The sequence below is a fragment of the Medicago sativa genome, chromosome 4 (genome assembly GCF_051527215.1).
Source record: "Medicago sativa cultivar Bolivia chromosome 4, Bolivia_mono, whole genome shotgun sequence".
Lineage (NCBI taxonomy): Eukaryota > Viridiplantae > Streptophyta > Magnoliopsida > Fabales > Fabaceae > Medicago > Medicago sativa.
Genome location: NC_140752.1, coordinates 76,835,818 through 76,852,969, shown reverse-complemented (window position 1 = coordinate 76,852,969; position 17,152 = coordinate 76,835,818). Strand labels below are relative to the sequence as shown.

The 17,152-nt window shown below is 37.1% G+C and overlaps 1 pseudogene; it reads left to right on the top strand.

Annotated features, from left to right (window-relative positions):
• The first annotated feature begins 11,648 nt into the window (after positions 1-11,648).
• On the top strand, positions 11,649-12,901 carry LOC146932066 (protein IRX15-LIKE pseudogene; annotated as a pseudogene).
• The last annotated feature ends 4,251 nt before the right edge of the window (positions 12,902-17,152 follow it).

The following is a 17,152-nucleotide window of genomic DNA, read 5'->3' as shown; positions in this document are numbered from 1 at the left end:
CCTCGACAGTCAAGCCTTGAAACGACGTCCCTTCTGCGGACCCTGCTTCAACACAAGAGAACGATGATATTTGGCTAACCAGAAATGCCTCCTCACCATATACGGTGATAACCTTACCGTTTCTCATGAACTTGAGCTTCTGATGCAAAGTGGATGTGACTGCTCCAGCGTCGTGAATCCATGGTCTTCCGAGGAGACAGCTGTAAGAGGCATTGATATCCATGACTTGGAAAGTTATTTGGAATGTTTCGGGACCAACGGTAATTGGCAAGTCCACTTCCCCGAGAACATCCTTGCGGGATCCATCAAAAGCTTTAACCAGGTAACTGCTACCCCTCAGAGAAATTCCATGGTGGCTCAATTGCCTTAGTGTGGATTCAGGCATTACATTCAGAGACGATCCAGTGTCTACCAATACGTTGGATATCAGGTCAGATCCACAATGTACTGAGATATGTAGAGCCAAGTCGTGGCGTTTCCCTGCTTCGGGGAGCTCATCATCTCCAAACCCTAGGTTGTTGCAGGCAGTAATATTACTCACTATTCCATCAAATTGATCCACAGAGACTTCGTGGTCAACATAAGCTTGCTCCAGTATCTTCATTAACACCTTCCTGTGAGCCTCTGAGCTCATGAGCAGAGACAAGATGGATATCTTTGATGGGGTTTGTAGCAGCTGGTCAACAATCTTATAGTCACTTTTCTTGATAAGCCTCAGGATTTCGTCCAGATTGGACTCTTCAATAGATTGGCCTGCTGGGCTGGTGTTCTTGTCAACAGGAGGAGCAACTGGTGGAGTTACCGTGGCAATAGGTGTTACCACCTGTCTTTGAAACAAGGGCGGACGGACTTTTCCACTTCTCAGAGCTGTAACTTCACTAGCAACATTATCAACTGTAGCTGGGGATACCAGAGGTACTTCCACCCCATTTTCAACCATGGTTGCATTGTATTTGTAAGGAATTGCTTTGGTATAGATATAAGATACCGGACCAGGTAACCTGATCACCAAAGGCTCAACATTCTTTGCACTTTCAACAGGAGAATCATGGAACACTGGTACAATCACACATACATCACTGGCAATCAAGTACTTGTCATCCATCAGGCTCTGGATATCACTTTGCACAACACAACAGCCCATAGAATTCTGCAGACATTCTGAACAAGAATCATGATCATGATTGAACAGAGAAGCCTGGCAAAGTTTGACATGTAATGGCACCAAGGGAGTAACGACATTGCGGACATCCAGCCTGGGATCCTCTTGATGGACAGGAACCCTTTCAAAGGCCTCAATCATATTGACAGCAGCATGGTTTGGAAGCGGGTTGTCAAGGACATGGGGAACACTGTTCTCAAAAGTCAACCGTCCCTTTTCTATCAGATCTTTCACAATATATTTCAGAGCAAAGCAACCTTCGATATCATGGCCTTGAGCACCCTGATGAAATTCACATGTTAAGTCCTGACGGAACCTCGGAGGTAATGGATTAGGCGGAGGCTTGCCTGGTCTGGTGACACAGTGCCCCTTGGCCAGCAGAGTTGGGAGCAATTCACCATACCGCATTGGTATTGGCGGGAAAGAAGGCTTAGGTCGGGGACCCTGTTGTTGCTGTCGTTGCTGTTGAGCAGGAGGCTGTTGTTGTGTTTGCTGAGGGATAGCATTGACGGGCATTGGTGGTTGACCCGGTGGCAGAGGATATTGTTGGTAGAATGGTGGGAAGAAAGGATGTTGAGAGTATTGCATGTATTGATAGGGCGAAGGTAGTTGCATGGCTGCTGCAGACGGGTTACCAGACACCATCCCTACATCAGATTCTTTTCTCTTGTGATGACCGTTACCGTACTTCTTTGGTGCACTGTTTGATGATTCACCTTTCTCAAGGATAATAATACCATCTCGGACGGCCTCCTCTAATCGAGTGCCCATTGTAACCATATCAGAGAAGTTGTTTGGGGCAGAGACTATCATTCTCTCCTTGTATTCCTTCTTCAGAGTCTTCAGGAATGTCTGTGTCAACTCTTCCTCATCAAGTCGAGGAGAAACACGGGCAGCTGCCCCTCTCCACCTCTGAGCATATTCACGGAATGTTTCATCTGATTTCTGAGATAGGGCTTTGAGAGAGTCCCTGTTTGGCCTCAGACGGGTGTTGAACTCATATTGACCTTCGAAAGCAGCAGCGAGTTCCTCAAAGGTATGGATGTTATCTTTGCTCAGACTAGTGTACCAATCTGCTGCATCATCTGTCAAGCTACTCTGAAAGCAGTGGATCATCAGTGCATCATTGTCGGCGTAGTTAGCCATCTTTCGGACATACCGGATAACATGGTTATGTGGGCAAGAAGTCCCATTGTACTTGTCAAATTCTGGCTCTTTGAATTTCTTAGGAACCTCAAATCGGGACACCAAGCATAGGTCACGAGCTTTAGCAGGAGCACCATTGTTTCCTCGGCTAGCCTTGACCTCACGGAGTTCTCCAGCCAACTCCCTCAACTGTTTCCTCATAGCTTCCATTGCGGGATCTTGTCCACGCGGAGTATCAACATCAATCACCTGTTGCACAGTGTGTACAATAGGGTCGGTAACAACAGTAGTTACTTGAGGCATAGCAGTAGACACAGGAATCTCAGTAGTAACTGGAACAGAAGTGGCTGGTTGTTCCTGTGCAGCCATCATAGCGGACATAGCGTCATGAGCTTTAGCCAAGTCTTCTTTCATAGCAGCCAATTCGGCGCGGAGCTGAGCATTTTCTTCTTCAAAGTTAGCCATTATCCTTCTCTTGTGAAATCTTGTCTGATGAATTCTATCTGGTTGGTAGACTTTGCGAACACGAGCCACTTTTCAGACTGCGGCGGACAAAACCAGGAGGCAATGAGCACGAGAGAAGTTTTTGTAGCCAATGAATGCATATGATGCATGAAATGTGTTAATGCATATGCAAAAAAAGACTCTTTTTGTGTTATCGAAGGGTTTTAGACAAATTATGAACTCGTAAACATTACTAAACAACAATTAACGTAAACGGGAATCGAACAACTAACATATAGTCTTACAAGACAAATCCAACATAAACAAATGGAAATAACAACAGGAAATGGAGATCCTCAAGCATAGGAAGTGGAAGCGTCGTCCTCAGAGTCGGACTCATAGTCGCAGTATCGTGCATAGAAGTCACGGGCACCCCTAGCTCTCTTGGAGTCCCTCATAAGTAGTCTATCTTTCTCCTCAATCTCTCTCCTAGCCTTGGCTAACCCTTTCTTCAGTGTCAAGACTTCATGAGTCTGCTGCTCACCTTTTCCATCCAAAGTCATGATCAAATTCTCAGCCTCATAGTATCTAGCTCTCCACTGATGCTTCTCCCGACTCTCCATAGCTAGATGCTCCTGATACATCTCCTGGGTAGGTGGGAGTAGAGGCAAGGGCCTGGTAGGAACAGTTGCGGACACATATCTCATAGAGGGGTAAGGCGTACCAGCCTCCTCAGCTCGGCTTATCACCCACTGTGTATAGGCCTCATGAGCGATACCGGACCTCACACCCATATGCTTTACCTCTTTCTTCCGAAGTTTGGTCCAAGCTTGCACGAAATCTTCTCTAATGCCTGTGGGAGCACTGGAGTAGTGAAAGAAGTAAGGAGCTGTAGCAAGATTGATGGGCTTATCTTTCATCGGAAAACCAAATTGTCGCAAAGCAAGCTCCGGGTTGTAGTTGATTCCACCCCGGGTACCAAGAAGAGGTACATTAAGAAACTTTCCACCACCAAAGATGATTTCCTTGACCCTAGAAGCGGGAGTGAGCCAAACCACTTCATTAGGAGTGAGAGCCATAATCCTCTGTGAAATAGACCAATTCCTCGGATTGTCGTGGAAAGACTGCGGAAGGTGCGAAATAAACCACCTATAGAGGAGAGGCACACAACAAAGAATGTATCCACGACCTTTGGCGGAACGATCGTGGATAGCATGGTATGTGTCAGCTAGCAAAGTAGGAACCGGATTCTTGGAGTGGAAGATCATAATAGCATTCATGTCCACGAAGCCATCCAGATTCGGAAAGAGAATAAGCCCATAGATGAGAAGTGCAAGAATAGCCTCAAGAGTGTCCTGACAAGTGGTATTGAGGTTGGCCTTCCCAAGAAGATACTCTGAAGTGAACCCTCGGATGTGTGCCTTAGTGACAAGATTCTTGGAGACATCGGTGGTCTTGAGATAGAGATCTTTAGCAATAACCAATGGAGGAAGAGGATTTTCAGGTCCTGAGAAAGGTATCCCCTTAGCAATAGATAAACCCATCAAGGAAGAATAAGCCTCTAGAGTAGGCACCAACTGAAAGTCTGGGAAAGTAAAGCACCGATACACCGGATCATAGAATTGCACTAGAGTGTGCACAAGCTTCTCATCCACATTAGTATGGAGAATAGGAAGTAAAGTCCCGTAACGGCGTCGGAAACCAGTCGGATCCTCAATCTTGAGTGCCAAATCCCTCAAACTAGCCAAATCCACTTCCTTGAACTTGTAGGACTTAGTCATCTTCATCCCTACAATGTTTACAATTTCAACTTGTCTAAGCCCTTCGATGACAATGCATGACAAAAAAGTTTATGCATGTATGCATGTATGCATGAATGCATGATTATGTTCAAGTTCGGAGAAAACATGGTGGGTTTGAAGTTCAAAGTCGAGGAGTCATGGGTGGACACGGTGTCCGGTGAAACTAGGGCTTTAGGATAATAGTAACCGGGTTCTAAGAAGGTTCCCAAGTTGCAACCTCTCCGACGTATCTCATGGTGTCACGAGACAACTCTCGCTCCATGATTATACGTGGGAGGTCTAACTTGAGTGTAGTATCGCATGACGACTAAAACTCGAGACGACACTCGGTTTAGCCTCCGCACTACGTCCTAGAAAATGGCCATGGATGGGTTTGGTTATCTACGGTTCATAGCGTCATAGAACAATTAGAAGCAAAGTGCCTCAACGCGACAACTCGCGCCGACAACATCACCCCCAAAATGCCTCAGCTATGTGGGATTGATCGCATAATCCAAAACACGAGGCAACCCCCGGAATGAATTGTCGATTATATCCCTCCTAAATCCTAAGTTCACTCAGCCCGGGTGCAGGACTTTTGATATTCTCACCCCACACGTTTGCAAGAAATTAAACATTTATTCACATAGGAAAGCAAGTAAAAGAAACAAGTAAAAATACAAGCGCAAGCGTGGAAATAAAGACTAGGCGTAACTCTCGAATCTCCCCAGTGAAGTCGCCAGCTGTTTTATCTTGGTTTTCGGGTGTCAAACATTGATTACGTTTGAACCTTTTAAACCGGTGATATCTTATTTTTTCTTGGGAAGGGAAAAAGTAAGCAAAACCCTTGAGAATCGAGGTCCGGGAGTTGTTTTCGCTACGGGAAGGTGTTAGGCACCCATAACGACTATAGTAACCTATAGGAACCGTCTTTAATTTCTACGCGCGCGCTTTATTTTTAAATGCTATTTTGAAATGCTTATTAAACCTAAGGATGTTCTAAGTGAAGAATTGGAGGGAGAAGAATGTTTTTTGGATTTTTATTTTAGTTGAATTGAAGGAATTTTGTTCCTTGCCTACGTACCCGTTTAAGGGATCAAATCCACCGTAGTTCTCTTTCAAAAATGTTTTTGTTTTTTGTTGGTTGATTTTAAGTTTGAAAATGGAGTTTGAAGAATAGAAAGAGGCCTCAAGGGCATGAGATTGGAAAATAGTGAGGTTGAATTAGTGAATTGCAAAAGAAGTCAAAGTTTGATTATTTTCATTGAAATTTGATTAAGAAAATGGAAAAGAAAATACAATGGGATATTGGATCCCAAGGTTTATTTGGAAAAGGTTTGAGTGAAGTTGTTCACATTTGTTTGGAAAATTGGTTTTTTCTAAGTATGAATCCTAGTCATTCATCTAAACATACAATCCTAAACATACATCTAAACATGCATATTCTAGCTATATAGTGATGTGTGTGCATGTGTCGGTGCTTGTGTCGGTGTACATCATTAGAGTCCATTGTCCTTATTACATCATTGGCCTAGATACATTCTATGGCCTCTTTGCCAAGAAATTAAAATTGCATGAAGGTAAAATATTACAAAACCTCTAAGTATTTACATTTTTAAACTTAAAATGCAAGAAATTAGATGAAGAAGAAGATGAAGTGGGAATGCTTATGATGAATATGAAACATGAAATGGAAAGGTTAGTAGCATAGAGCAATATCAAAGGAAATAAAGCAAGAGAAGTACTAGGACATAAAGGGTAGAAAATAAAGGCAAAAGAGTGCAAATATAGCTAAAATTTATTCATAAAATGCAAGAACCAAGTGACCCATAATTCCCACATTCCAATTACATTTAAAAAGGTTCATAATAAAGTCTTGGAATGGAAATTAAGACTACATGATTTTCTTGGCATTTTAAAACAAATTTTGAACATACTTGCATTATTTAACTATTTAACTAACTTGCAAGCTAAGTAACCTACTAAGACTCATACTCATGCACTAATATCAAACACAAACAGTAGCTAAGCCCTATGGAATCAAAAGGTATAGGTCACCAACATTCAATTGGAATTAAAATCAAATGAGTTTTCATTTATTTTTAGCACAAAATGTCACAAAACATTAGGAAAATTAACCACACCATGCTCACCAATTTTTTTATGTACAATTAACACCAAAAAGTCACATAATTGTCAAAAAACACTCATGAATTTCTTTGGAACTTTTTTCAAAGAGTTTTGATCACAAGAACATGTAAAAATTTTCACAAGATTTAACAAATGCAAAAAAATGCTACATATTTTTTATCCAAATTCAACACATAATAACATCACAAAAAGATCAAGAAGCTAGTCAAAAACACATGAAAAAATACTTGGAATTTTTAACAAATCTTTTGAGCATAAAGGTGTGCAAATAGCAGGAAACAGTGGTAAGAATAGCAACAAAACAAGGAAACACGCAGGAAACTAAGCCCAAACCCAAGCCCAAGGGATGAATGGATCCTGGATCCTCAGGGAATCACAGAAGGCCGTTGGATTGATCCAACTGGATCAACCCTTAGATCTAACGGCCAGGACACAAAGCCAATGGTCCAATGACTGAACCAAACCGGTTCAGTCTGCTTATAAAAGGTCTTGAAGACCGGTTCACCTCATTTTCCCATTCGTTTCTCTCTCTTCTCTCAGAGTTCTCTCGTTCTCTCTTCTTCTTACTCTAACCCTAGCGGCGCCGTTCATGGCATTCACACATCAAACATGATTTTGGATTATGAACTATGAATCAACACACAAATCAAACATAGAATGGATGCGAAACACTTCGATCTTGCTGTTTTTCTGAAGAAAGTTGTTCGAACCGTTTGATTTTGACTTTTTTAGAGAACAAGAGTTCGAAACGTTTCGATCTACACGTTCTTTGAAGACGAGCGTTCAAAATGTTTCGATCTACATGTTTCTACAGGTTTGATTTCGGATTCTTTTGCTTTTTAGGGTTTCAACTTTCTTTTCAAAAAATTTTTGAATCAAAACCCTAATTCGAACTACTTTCTTCATTATTCACGGATTTGAAACTCAATTGATGAAATAAACGGTGAATTTTGGACGATTCATGTTTCTAGGGTTTCGTCCGAACTTCTTCGGATCTTTTTCAAAATCTTTCTTCAATTCACCGTTTATTCTTGATCTCAAACCTTCGATGATGATTTCGAAGCAAAAACGAGAAGGTTTTCCCTGAATATACCTGGATTTGTTTGGAGATTCGAACGTAAGATCCTTGAGCAAGCTTCGGCTTCTTCTGGTGAACTTCGAGACCAAAAATAAATCGGTGCTTTGGCTTTCTTCTTCTTCGAACTGTGATCTTGCTTCAATTTCCCCTTTCTTCTCTTCTTCGAACTGTGATCGTACAATTTCCTTGAAATTGTGCTGGAATTGCAGTCTTCAATTCGATGATGATGATTCCTTCGAATCTCTGAGAATTGCGAAACAAAATCACCTCAATCTTGAACTGTTTTCATTGTGCAATTGTTGAATTTGAGCTTTCTGTGATGAATTTTGTGGATTTTTGGTTGTGAATTGATGAATTTGAGAAACTTTGTGGCGATGATTGATTTGGATTGCGGTGGTTTTAGTTTGTTACGGTGGTGATTGAATTCTGTTACGGTGGTGATTGGAGAGAGAAATTCTGTTAGAGGTTTCTGATGGTGATGTGTCACTGAGTAATTGGGAAAGTTTTTTGTAATTGGTGATGTGGCCTCATTTTATAGGCCAAGTGTAATGTTCTGGACCAATAGCCTTGTGACACCTGGACATGGACTTGGAATAACTCGGCCTTGCTGGGTTTTTTGCTTTGAGGACCTTTTGTGCAATTTCGAAACTCTTGAGGACTGCCCTGCAATTTAAGAAAAAGGACCAGACTGCAAATTGGACAAAGGACTTAATTGTGATTTTGAAAATGTTTAAAAGGACCAAAAAAAGAAAAGACCAAAATTACTAATAAAAAGACTTCAAGGACTGTAATGCAATTAAAAATTTAAAGGACTTAAGAAAAATAAAGGTAAGAAGGACCAATATGCAATTTTAGGAACTAGAGGACTAAAGTGCAAAAAATAAAATAAAATTGGATTTAAAATTGGTAAACCTGACTAAACGTAAAGTGAGACAATTAAAACTGACAAAACGGACTAAAACGAACCAATGGCCTAAATGAGGTACTTTAAAGTACCTCTCTGCCGAAATTTCGTGTGAAATGACCAAAATGCCCCTGGGGCTAAAACGACTGCAAATGACTTAGATACGAATTTTAAAATGGATTTTTAACAAGGAACTGAAGCAAAGACTCATTCAAGCAAAATTAACAGACTCATAGACAATTTTTAGGATTTAAACAGTAACTTGACACTTGAAATGACCAAAATGCCCCTAGGGGCAAAACTGACTCAAAATGACTTCAAAATGCAAATTTTGGAATGGATTCTGACATAGAATTGAAATGAAGACTTATTCAAACTATTTGAAAGGACTCAACCAAATTTTTAAAAGACTGAAAGAAATTTGACATGGGAAATGACTAAAGTACCCTTACATGTGAATTTTGCAAATAACTTTGAAATAAAATGCAGAGAAAGATGGAATTGATCAGAGACAGTTCAAATGACTTATAATGCAAGGAAAGAAAAGTTGACTAGTATTTTTAGGTCCAAAATTAGGGTATAACAGGAAATGACTAAAATGCCCCTAGGGGCTAAACTGACTAGAAAATGACTCAACTGATATTTTTTGAAATGAATTTTGACATGAGGTTGAAACAAGGACTTATACAAACCAATTTAAAAGACTCAAACAATTTTCAAGGATAAAAATGAGTTAAATGCAGGAAATGACTAAAATACCCTTTTATGTGAATTTTGCAAGTAATATTGAAATAAAATGCAGAGAAAGATGTAATTGATCAGAGACAAATCAAATGACTTATAATGCAAGAAAAGAAGAATTGAACAAGTATTTTTAGGTCCAAAATTAGGGTATAACAGAACTTTGGTGCATCATATTGTTTTGGAAAAATCGATGATCTCTCCATTATGTGTCTTCACACTAGTCGAGAATCCCTCCTATATATCTTTTATAACTTGAATATATATAAACCTAACCACTTTCTTCTTAAGGGTTTTTCACACTAGCAACTCTATCATACACCTTCTCTAAATCAATGAAAACTAAGTACAAGTCGTTTTGATGCATCGGTACCACTGCTCACAAGTGTTGATGCAGTGATCCTTCATCATTTTACACTGTACTCGAGCTATAGATTGAGTTGCTTCCGGACAATGACCTAGAATTCACACTAGTATTTGATCCATGTATAGAAATTTGACAAAGTTCGATGTTGGTTGTCGAGACCTAACACAACTCACTTCTTTTTATTCGTGGTTGTGATGCATAGGAAGGCTAACATAGGGAGGATTCCTATAAAATGGTACAAAAAAAACTAAACAACTAGTTTGTATGCAAAATAAAATCTAATTAACTAGGCTATTTGTTTTTTTTATTAGAAAAAAATACATTAATTAACTTATTTATTAAAAAAATCATCAATAATACTACTATTAAAATAAAAATACATCAATAGTGCTATTATTAAGATAAAAGTACATCAAATATTAAATACATTTATTTATTTATTTATTTTATAATGCTTTAATTGAAGAAGAAAAACATTAATTATGTATTGCAAACGTTAATAAAAAGAGACAATACATATCCGGTTACTTTTGTGTATCAAGCAGACTTGTATAAATCTATTTTTTTTTTTTGAAGAATTGTATAAATCTATTATGAAGATTGAGTTTATCGGTAAAGACATAAGTAAAATATAAGATTGATTGGTTTAGAGACGTCTTAATCGATATTTCTTAATGAAAAAAAAGTGTCTTCATCACTTGTCTGTAAAGCACACGCTAAAGAAAGATGTTAATATAATATTTTATATTTATGTGAACTCGAATCACAAGTGATCCTAGTTAATCCTTTGACAAAGAGCCTAAGAGGAAATTAATTTGTGATGCATTGAGAAAAGAATTGGACTTAGCCAATCAAAATTAACATGTGATGAAAACCAAACTTATGTGATTGGAGATCCCATAAATAAGGTTTATATGCATAAGAACAAGTTACTTGTTAATCAAAAAAAAATGTTAGGAGAGTAAGTTCTAGACACTGCATCATAAAGAGGATAAACATGTTTAGCTTTTTTTAACGAATTGCATATCCCTTAGAACTGGTGTATGATTTGCAACACACACTTGAGGATATATATTTCTGTGAGTGTCAAGTGGGGCCACATGCAGGCGAAATCTTTAGAGAAATCATGAAAAAACCAGCCACATGTTAACATATTAGCGCACAACAACATCAACAAAGAACTTTGAGGGTGTAATGCGATTGATAGACCTCTAACATATGTCAAATGTATTTTATTCATATAACCTGCTACATCAATTTTATTGTGTATCAAGTATTATCATTCTAGTATTAAGTCAGATAACTTGCTACACAAGATCTATGCCTCATATCCATGATGTTCACCTAAAATTATTCTTCCAATTTTCTTTTAAACTTTCGAAATAAGCACTTCTAGTATTAAGTGAGATAACTTGCTACACAAGATCTATGCCTCATATCCATGATGTTCACCTAAAATTATTCTTCCAATTTTCTTTTAAACTTTTGAAATAAGCACCAAATTGTTGTAAATTTTGTCTATGTCAAAAGTTTTTTTTTAAGGATATATATGTCAAAAGTTATATATAATTTTCTCATATTTTTAATCAATAAATATGGAAAATATTATATTAGAAAACAATTTTATTATTTTCATTTGTGATCATATTTGACTTAGTCAAATTATTTTGGTCATATCATAACTTTGACTTTCTCTTTAGTCAATTTATGTTTGACTTTCTCTAGCCTCACTAACCACTTTTTCTCCCTTTACATAACTATCTTACCTATTTATATGAGACACGAAGACCATGTATAACGTGAAAAAAACTCCTCTTTTTTAAATCTGCCATGGGTTTTTCATCTTCTTGATAAAAAAATTCTTGCGGATCTCTTTCCTCGATTTTGTCTATTAAATTACGAACAGTTAGCAAATTACACAGAAAATCTTTGATGCAAGTAGTACACAAGGAGATTAAATAAAAGAGTCCCAATAAAAAACAATAACCTATGTCGGTCGTGGTCAACGAAACTTCTCTTTCATTTTATTTTTACTATGTGCATGTACTTATCGCATTCTTGATACTATTTTCCTTCTTTCTTACACTTTATTCTCTCTATTTCTCAAAATAAGAAAAATGAAGAACAATTCAAATCCAAAGCTCATACTCCTCCACCATTCTCCACACAAACAGTCTCCAACAATAGGACTCTTTCTCTATAACAACCTTTTTTTCTTCATCATCACTTTCTTCACTATAGTCTTCACCCTTACTCTCATCACAACCATCTCCTCTTCTACCTCCTTGGCCGCATCCTCCTCCGCCTCTCTTCTGCCACCCTCCATAACTAATAAAGCCCTCGTCCACTACGCCTCCTCCTCAAACTCCACCACCAAATCCATGTCCTTTGCAGAAATAAACGCCATAACAACCACTCTTCACCTTAAACCAAACCCCAACTTCCTTATCTTTGGTCTCACCCAAGAGTCTCTTCTCTGGTCTGCACTGAATAACAATGGCCGCACTGTTTTCATCGATGAAAACGAATATATTATCTCAAAATTTGAACAATCTAACCCGGGAGTCGAAGCTTACGATGGTCAGTTCACAACCAAAGTTAGTGAGTATCCAACGTTGCTTTCTCATGCAAAAGAAGAGTCCAAACGTGATTGTAAGCCAGTACAAAATTTGTTATTCTCAGAATGTAAACTCGGAATCAATGATATGCCGAACCACATTTACGAAGTCTCTTGGGACGTGATTCTGGTTGATGGGCCAAGAGGGTACTTTTCGGCAGCTCCATGGAGAATGTCAGCAATATTTACGGCGGCAGTGTTGGCTCGGAGCAAGAAAATGGGAAAAACTCATGTTTTTGTTCATGATTTTTGGAGAGAAGTGGAGAAGATCTTCAGCTATGAGTTTCTTTGTGAAGAGAATTTGGTTAACAATGTAGATCAGTTAAGGCATTTTGTGATAAAGAGTGAAACCGAAAATGGTGAAAGCTTTGAGTTTTGCAAAAGTTCGAGCTCCCAGTAAAATTGTGTACTTTTTTAAGTTTTTCCTTTTTTATATCTCTTAGGCTTTGTCTGCGAGTTTGAAGGGGAGGGGAAGGGAAGAGTTTGAGGGGTGGAAAATACGAGGGAAAATGGAGAAATCTTTCAAAATTTTTAAAAAAGTAGTTTTTTAGAGAATGATAAATTAATGTATATGATTACTATATTTTTAGGAAAATTCTATGGTGGAGTCATGAAAATGACGGTGAAGTTAGCACTATACCGTCAAAAATGCAGTGAGTAACACCCCACTGGCATCAAAAGTTCCGTCCCCATAGTATCATCAATTCATCAAATTAACAAGACTACACTTAATCTAATTTTATCCTACTTTGTTTTAAGTGTAACACCCCACAAAGTGTAACACTTAAGACTATCACATAATATCATCAACTCTGTTTGCATGTTAAAGATGTCAACGATAAAATAGTACCTGTAAGTCCAAGATGTTGCAAGAATTACTAGATGAATTACTATTGATCATTAATCATTAATCAACAATTTTAAAATGAATCAAACATTAAGATAAAAAATAACTTTTCCAAAAAAGTCGGTTTCCTGACTTCACCATAGAAGCTCCCATATTTTTAATTTTAAAAATAATATAACAACATAGATTAAATATGAAGATTTCATATAAACCCTCTAAAACCCCACAAAACCCTCCTCCAATACAATTTTTTAGTTCCCCCAAATGAGGAGGGTTTAGTATTATGAAGAAAAGTTAACCCCCCAAATCCCTCCTCTCCCATTTTCCTCTATTCCTTCCATTTGCTCATTCCTTTTTTCCCAAGCCTTCCCCTCCCTTCCCCTCCAAACTCGCAAACTAAGCCTTAAATTCTTAATAATAGAACAAAAGTGTATTTTTCGTTTACTCTGATATTCTTTTCCAATCCACCTTATAACTCTGCATGGGTTAGAAAACATGTTCACGAGTATCCTGTTGTATAAATGGAATTTCACATTTAAATGCCTCCGGGGAATGATTGAAGGAATTAAATTGGTGGGACCCTTAGAAAAACCAGATAATTAAATCCACTTTTTTCCTGTCTTGAATTGAATTTGAGTTTCAAGCTATTTACTCCTAAGCTAACTGCCAAAACAGTAGATTCATTTAGAGCCAAAACAGTAGATCCATTTAGAGCCTATAATATATGCATAGGCATATTTGACCTTATCTACTCATATATATTTGAGAGACTCTTTGTTAAAATTTATGAAAACAACTTAAGATAATTTTGATAAGTTTTTTTCAACTTATTTCTGTAAGTTATTTAATATACTCTCTAGTCATATTTATAAGTAACTTTTGCTTTTTCAAATTCATTAAATAAGTGATGTATCTGAAACATAATATAGTTTAGATACGTCACTTATTTAATGAATCTGAAAAAGCAAAAGTTGCTTATAAATGTGACTGGAGGGAGTAGCTTATAAAACAAGCTTATAGTATATATAAAAGTAATTTAATATAATTTTATCTTTTTGTTATAAAAATAGTTTATGCAATCTATATATATAAACACTTATTATGATAAATGATTGTGCTATAAGATATCCAGACAAGCCCTTCCTTGTCGTCTTTGTTGAATATGCTGTCCTTTTTATTTTGTCATGAGCTGAATATGCTTTCTTTGTTCGAGTATAAAGTAATGAAAAAAATAGATTTTTTATATAAAGTTCAAGTATATTTTAAAATGTAATAATTATTTTGGTCCCTGAATATGTAATGAGTAGTCATAATAGTCTCTCAATGCATCAAAATTTTAAATTGGTCTATGATTGTGTACTTCATTAATCAAAATAGTCTCTGATATTAAACTAGTCATTTATTGTTGACATTAAATCTTTTCATACAAAAACTGATATGATAATAAGTAAGTACTTGCATCGACTAATATGACAATAACTAAGTACATTAAAATACTAATATGACAATATTAATGCAATTTTAAGGTAAAGGACTATTTTGACTAACATAGTGCACAATTAAGAACTATTTTGAAATTTTATTATATTGAAGGATTATTGAAGAGAATATATTCTTATAAGTTTAACTCAATAGGTAGAAACATTGTTATATGCAAGAGTCAAAGTTCGAACCCGGAACATTCCACTCATTCACTTTAAAAGGTGAATTTCTAACCACTAAAATACTTGACCAAAATGAAAATATGTTACCTTAAGTTTAAAATCCGGATTTCTCTAAGTTACTTAACAAAATGAAAAGAAATATGTTTATCAAAATAAGCAAAGAAAGCATTATTAAAAAGAAATGGTAAGTCCTTGAAAAAAAGAGAGAGAGAGAGAGATGATGAGTGTTATTTTCAGGTTGTGATTTGGGTTACGGGGTGTCGGTGGCGTTCTTGTACTAGTTTCTGCGACAAAAGTGCAGCGATGCAAAAAATAAAACAAATTACATATCTTTTTCATCTTATAATTTTCTCAAATTTTGTTTTTAGCATCAAAATTATTTCAATTTTGTTTTTGGCAACTATACTTAATTTATAGTCCACTAACAACAGGTTTGTTAGCTTCTTCTACTACGCTAATGTGTGTGTATATTTTATTATGTTTATTTGTATAATTTTGATTACAATTTTTAAATTTTTAAATATTAATGAAAATTATTTGTACACCGATTCATCTACAGATTATTGTTAAAGCATATAACAAAATTATTTATCAACTCGACGTATTTAGTCTGCATGTATATAAAATAAAAATAAAATTATGATCATTTATTGTTTATTCTAAAAATAATTTCTTAAATGATAACATAAATGTATAAATGTCTTGTTAGGTAAAAGAAAAATCATAGGATTGTGATAAAATAATATCATTAAAAACGTAAAGTCTTCATCTTCTCCGTATAATTCTTTGATGAAAACTTTTGTTGCATTTTGACAAACTTCTATTGATAAAGCTACATATAATTTTTTTTTTCGAATAAAAGGAACTTATCATTAATGGGCTAAATCAGATAGATACAAAGCATGGGCCGGGCTGGGAACATCCTCCCACCAGACATTATTAGGTTTATCATGGGCCAGTTTAGCTAAACTATTAGCCACCTGATTGCCTGTCCTACGTGTGAAGCTAAATCTACATATCTCAAATTGGTCACTAAGCTTCCAGATTTCATCCAAAATAGATCCCTCATAAGTTCTATCATCTTGTCGTTTGGCCTTCAGTTTATCCACCACCAATTTGCAATCGCTTTCCAAAATCAGAAACTTGACTCCACAAGCTGCAGCAAAGACCATAGCAGCATAAGCAACATAAGCTTCTGCGGAACAAACATCCTCAAATCCATTTCTACTCCACGTAGCTGAAGCTTTAACAAGACCTTGATCATCTCGGAGGATGCAGCCCATCCCCCAACGTCCAGGGATTTGCAGATTGGCATCACTATTAGCTTTTATGAAGTTGGAATCAGGCTTGATCCAATGTTGGTCTCTGTTGTTGCAGGGGATATTCAGGGTTTGATTGGGGCAAGGCGTAACCGGCTTAGGCGAAGAAGAACAGTCAACATCATTCACTGTTGCTTACAGGAATGAAGCTAAGCAGGAGGAAGCTCGTCGTATAATAACATCTTCCGGAACAACGTAATCTTCAAAGACCGCTTGGTTTCGAGCATGCCACAAATTGTAAGTAATCAAAGCAATTTGAATATTAATGTTGTCTTCCTTTGTCATAATACTGTTAATAATCCAATCAGAAAAGGATTAATTAGGGAATTGGTTCATTTTGATCGTCAGCTGAGACCCAAACCAGACTCTGTCAGTAAGACTACAGCTCATGAATAGGTGAGTTATAGTCTCTGATTTGGAGTTACATCTGGGACATAGAAGGGAACAGTTAATTCCTCTCTTCTGCAGCTCAGTTCTGACCGGAAGGGTTTTGTTAATGATTCTCCATAAGAGCATCTTATGCCTAGGGATAGTTTTGAGAGACCACAGTTTCTTCCAAAGCACCGTGGAAGTGTCACTAGATGGAGGGCCAGGCTCATCCTTTACCTTCCACCTTTGAATAGCATCATAACCACTCTTGACAGTGTAGTGTCCAAACTTATCATACATCCACATTAATTCATCCTCCTTAGAGATGTAAATAATAGGCAATTGAACAATCTGGGCTCCATCTATAGGTCGGAAGTGTTCCTGAATGAGGTTATAATCCCAGTTAAATGGGTCATTTTTAAGGAAGTCTTTTACCATAAGAGAAGAAGTAGAGGGAGAATTTTTGGAGAGAGGCTTAAAACCATTCTGAAAAGGAAGCCAATTATCATCAAAGGCTCTAACTTTGTGACCATTCCCAATCTTCCAGCAGCTGCCCTTTTGA